We start from the raw sequence: 6,000 nt of genomic DNA on the forward strand, positions 1-6,000 counted from the left end.
GCACAATGTGTTGTGATGTACGAAGTTAATTGAAATTAACTTCGTACTTTTATTTGTATATTTAGTAACATTTAGTTTCCCGTTCGAGATTAGTTGGATTTCGTACATGGATGCGTAAAGCATGACTGCAGTCCAATTAATTCTTGAATTGTCCCACTATTTGGACAGTTTGGTAATGCATAGTGTTGTCACGTAATCTACGGCTACAAGATTAGGTTTCGATTGTGGAGATTTCGGTGTCATCTCGGTACGTTCTTCGGGTGGTACGTAGGTATTTATACCTATGCCCACCTCAAGAACTGTATCGAGATGCTGCCGAAATTCATCCATGTCGAAATCTAATCTCATGTAGCCGTAGGTTACGTGACAGGACTATGCATTCCCGAATGGGATATGGCCCTTACCGGAGGCATAAGGTGACATTATAACTTCGTATGAAGTTGTTGTGATTGTTGTGTTGTGATTGTGGTTTCAGGAATTATGAGCAGAAGGTGGATACAGAACCCGAATAGATGCGCAGATGAATACTTGGATGGAATCGAGGATTTTATTGAGTTTGCACGTAGACACAACCCGGGTGCAACTAGAATCCGATGTCCTTGTAGGAGGTGTAATAACACGTTGTGGGAGACAATTGAAAATGTTGGATTTCATTTAGTAAGGAATGGAATGATTGAGACATATAGCATTTGGAACCTTCATGGGGAACAATTAGACCATGCTTCATCTTCAAATGCCACAAGAATGGACAGTGTTGAACCTATTGTGGATCCTAATGATCAAGTCATGGATATTATACAGGATGTTTTTCCATTTGCATCGACCAACATCAATCACGAAAGGGAAGATGACGTGTCTACACCAATAGACAGTGCGGAGTTTGAACAATATGAAAAACTGTTAAAAAATGCCAACCAAGAGTTATACCCGGGGTGCGAGAGCTTTTCCGTTCTCATGGCCATTGTAGAGCTAATGCACGGAAAAATAAAGTATCGTATGTCGAACCTGTGTTTCGATTACTTTTTGGGGGTTTTCAAGAGAATGCTTCCGACGGACAATTGTTTGCCAAAAGACCATAAACACGCGCAGAAGGTGTTGAATGGTCTTGGATTGGGTTATGAAAAAATTCATGCTTGCAAAAATAATTGCATGTTATTCTACAAGGAGCATGAAACGTTGGATACATGCCTTATATGCAATGAGTCGAGGTTCAAAATGACATCTCATAATAGAACGACTAAGATCCCACAAAAAGTCATGCGTTATCTGCCCCTGAAACCTAGGTTGCAGCGATTGTATATGTCGACGCATACTGCCACAGACATGAGATGGCATAAGAAAAAACGGGTAGACGATGATGTGATGCGGCATCCTGCAGATGGGGAGGCATGGAAAGAGTTCGATCGAACGTTCCCCGAGTTTGCTGCTGATCCCCGAAATGTGAGATTGGGACTTGCCACTAACGGATTCAATCCGTATGGGGTTCTAAACCAACACCACAGCACTTGGCCGATTTTCGTATTCCCATATAATTTTCCGCCTTGGAAATGCATGAAAAAAGAATACATGATGATGACTGTTTTGATAACTGAGGATCCTGGGAGGTCAATCGATGTTTACTTAAGGCTGCTGGTTGATGAGCTGAAGGATTTATGGACAAACGGTGTTCGCACGTACGATAAATCAACTGGGAAGATGTTCACTTTGCGGGCAGCAGTTATGTGGACTGTGAATGATTTTCCAGCATATGCAATGGTTTTTGGGTGGAGCACAAAGGGTTATATGGCATGTCCTTTATGCAAGGAAGATGTAACTTCTGGTTGGCATGCGGGAAAAGTTTGTTACCTTGGTCATCGGAGATGGTTGCCATGGGACCACGAGTGGCGGGAAAAAGATAAAGAGTTCGACGGGAACACAGAGCGTCGCCTCAGACCTAGAGAATGCTCCGGTGATGAGATCTTGGAACAGCTTAACAGTTTGGATTTTGCTCCGTTTGGAAAAACAGTTAGTCGGACCAGACCTTCTACACATATGAACTGGACTCACAAGCCTATGTTTTTTGAGCTCCCATATTGGTTGAAACTCAAATTGAGGCACAATCTAGATGTGATGCATGTTGAGAAAAATGTATTTGACATATTGGTGGGCACGATTCTAGATATCGAGGGCAAGACAAAGGACACAATCAAAGCCCGTCTTGATTTGGAAAGAATGGGCATACGAAGGGGTTTATGGATGAACAAGGACAGTGATAAAGCTAGAAGGGATCTTGCATTCTTTTCTATGAAACCGAATGACAAAAAAGAGTTTCTAAAGTTTGTATCGTCTGTAAAGTTTCCTGATGGGTATGCTTCTAATATCGCCCGTTGCGTGAATGTTGACGGGGGTAAATTTACTGGACTTAAGAGCCATGACTGCCATGTGTTTATGCAATGCCTACTTCCTGTGGGTATTCGACATCTATTGCCGGAAGATGTTGTGAAGCCAATCATGTTGTTGTCCAGATTTTTTTCCCAACTGACGGCAAAAACATTGCGAAAGATAGGCATGTTTCAGTTGCGCCATGACATTGTCCAAGTCCTATGCAAGTTTGAGATGATATTTCCTCCAGCTTTCTTCACAAGTATGATGCACGTGATGGTTCACTTGCCAGAAGAGGCATTGCTTGCTGGTCCTGTCAATTATCGCTGGATGTATCCAATAGAAAGGTATATAATCCTTATCGTTTGTGTATGCATCATTATCACAGGCTTGCTAATTTGTATCATATCTTTTTATTTTGACAGGCTTCTCGGAGAGCTGAAAAAAAGTGTACGCAACAGGGCAAAGCCCGAAGGATCAATTATAGAGGCTTAGGTTTAATATGAGTCGCTTACTTTCTGTGGAATGTATTTAAAAGATGTGGAGACGGCTTTCAATCGTCCTCAGCGTAATAACGACGGAGGTATGAGAAAGGAAAAACTTTCTATTTTTGCCCAAAGCGCACGGCCCTTTGGAGATCCTGGACGAGGGGAGTCGTTTTCTAGAAATGACATGGAAGGAGCGCATTGGTTCGTACTGAACAATTGTGATGAGATAATGGCATACTTAGATGAGCATGAAGAGATGATGAAGCGAGAACATCCATCACATTTAGTTGCCCAGAAACAACGTGAATTGTTTCCACAATGGTTTTTGGATTCTGTAAGTTATAAGTGTTTTGTATTTGACAAATATAAATTGTAGTATTTAATTTTGTCAGACTAACATGTGAATGGTTTTGTATTATATTAGGTGAATAAGTTGAAATCATCGAATTCCCCCACTTGCAGTGATGAGTTACTTGGCGTTCGACTCGATTCGCGCTGAAATGTTTTCAGGTTGTGTTCACCCGTTTTTTGGCGTTTAGCTCCTGTGATGGAAGGGCGAAGTTCCCCACTGGCTTGGAGACCATATACTGGTCAAGCGAGTCAGCTTTCTTTGGTGTGCGAGCGTGCCACTGCTAGCAACGTGAATTCTAGCAGATTTCTTTTAGAAAAGATAACTTGCGCCCCAAGTTACTGACTTCTAAAACAAACGATTGTGAATTTGGGTGAGGAATATCTCCCAAGAAAGTTCTTTTCTTGCCTTAGACTGGTAAGGACTTCCACAATTTATCTCAGTATCAAACGGCTGTTCTGGCCAGAAGTGTTTGATAGAAGTTGGACTGTTTCAGGCGCAACTGCCTTTTACAAGATAATAAATATGCATACTAACTCTAGACAAGTTAAAAGATTGCCGGAACTTCGTTTCTGCCTGAATGGGAGGTTCTGATGTAGGCTGGACTGGACGTGTCTGGGTCGGTCCGTACTGTCTTGTGACTTCAAATGCTAGGCTGACCTGCAAATCGATACCAAAGTTGAATTTTGGCAGAGCTTTACGTTTTCTTCACGCTTTGTGAGGCCTTTTGAATGGGCAGAACTGCAACTTCTCCTGCTTGGAAGGGACAGAAGTGGCAATTCTCGATGGTCTGATGAGCTGGGGATTGCACTACGAGAGTTGTTCTGTTTGAACAGGGCTCTTCCTGAGGTTTCTGGGGTCTCCACGTTTGTGAAAACTCGAACTCTGCTTGTCTTGGCTCTTTGTTGAACCAAATTTGTAACGAGGGATCTCATTCTGGGAAACTTATTTTCTAAGTCTGAACCTTGGAATTCTAATCTGAGGTTGGTTTCTCTTGGAATTCAAGTGAGCTCTTGGCTATTTTTCTTGCTGTTGTTTTTTTGGTTGATGAGTTGCCTTTTTTCTTTCCTGCCTACTTCTGTTTTAATAAGAGACCTTCTTTTGGAGGTGGTTTTCACTTTTAATAATGGGCGGCAAGAAGATCTTTTAAAAATGTAAAGCAGAGAAGATTTTATCAATTATGGCAGATAGGCTTTTAGTAGTCACTTCCTAGAGCGATCCCTTCCCTGGTTTCCTGGGTGACAGTCTTTTACTTCAATGCCACCGTCTGTGTGAGCTGACCTTATGGTAGTTTGATATTTTTCTTTTGTGTTTTCTGAACAACTCCCTGTGGATTTGCTTTTGAAAGCGTGTTTTGCGAAATCTTTGGAAGATGGTGTGTTGCTTTGGAGTAAAGTCTCTGATCATAGATGGGTCTTTGACTTTTCTCTCTTGGCAGTGTTTTCAGAAACGTCCCTTCTCACATAAAAACTCTAGTTGGAATTGCTGACTTTCCAGAGAGGTGAGGTAGCCACGTGAGTGTGTCTTTAGTCTCTTGGGCTTGAGTCTAAACAATATTTTGTGGGCTAATCTTCAAGGGCCCAATATGACAGCTTTCCATGCTTTGGGCTTTTTGGGACTGGGTAAGTAATTTCACCATGGGCCTGTTTCTGGATCTCTTTGGTGTGTCAAATTTAGGCCCAAACAATGCCCCCATTAAGTCTGAATTGTTTTTGGAACGGTTTTTCAGACTTAATGTTTTTTTGCCATTAATTTGCGCGCCAGTCTTTTCCGTTTCTTGCGTCTGTCACGTCCGCCCATAATGATCTAGAGTTCGTGGGAGAAAAACGGCTATTTATTAGGTAGTTACTAGCTAATAATCATTAGGTGTCGTCTCTTCTTCTTCTTCCCACGTTTCGAGCTTCCCCTTTTAAAAAGAAATTTCAGACCCACCGCTTCTATCCCTTCCGACTAGGAACTTCTCTTCGGGATTTCCATCGTTTCCTTCGAACTCCCCTTTTCTTTTATCCTCTCTCTGCTTCTTTCCTTGAATCAGAAATGTCTTCCCCAAGGTCCCATGCTCAGTCTTCTTCAGCTTCAATTCCTCCCAATTACATTACTGGGAGCGGGATTGATGCCCACGCAATAGAGGTCAGGAGCAAGCTTCACCCTTTTGCTCAAAAGAATCTGGACGAGAATATCCTTCATCTGTTCGAGAACACCCTGGTGCTTGGGCCTCATTGGCTTGGTCCTGTTCTGCCTGGGATGGCAGATTTGCTGAAAAAGGATGCAGAGGCTCCTTTGTGTTTTGAAAGCGCTTCTGCCCTGGCTTCTTATTCTTGGGTTAGCAAGAATTTGAGTCGATCTTTCCCGTCCAGCGAGGTGAGGAACAGTCCAGTCAAATGGGCAGACTGGATTGACAGACTTCTCCCGAGATATGGGGGTCACTGGAGGAGAGCTGGGATCTATGATGCCATTCTTCTGTCCAAGCAATCGATCAACAGGGATGAGAACCTGCTTGCTGCTGCTTTGTGCTTCTGGAATTCTGCCAGTAACACATTTGATTTCCGTGTGGGTCCCATGGCTCCTACTTTGCTGGATATGGCTCAGATTTTTGGGTTTAGGCCCCATGGCAGACCTGTTGATGCTGTTGGAGATTATCACAGGCGAAAGAATCAGGAGAAAGTGTCTATTCCTTTTACTATCTCTCCAGCCACGATCAACCAGAACTGCTCCTTTTCCAATTATTTGAAGAGGTTCAGTACTGAGAAGGACAAGGACCAGCAACATATGTTGTTCCTTCTGTATTGGCTGAATCGTTTT

Source organism: Prunus dulcis, chromosome 6 (assembly GCF_902201215.1).
Source record: "Prunus dulcis chromosome 6, ALMONDv2, whole genome shotgun sequence".
Classification (NCBI taxonomy): domain Eukaryota; kingdom Viridiplantae; phylum Streptophyta; class Magnoliopsida; order Rosales; family Rosaceae; genus Prunus; species Prunus dulcis.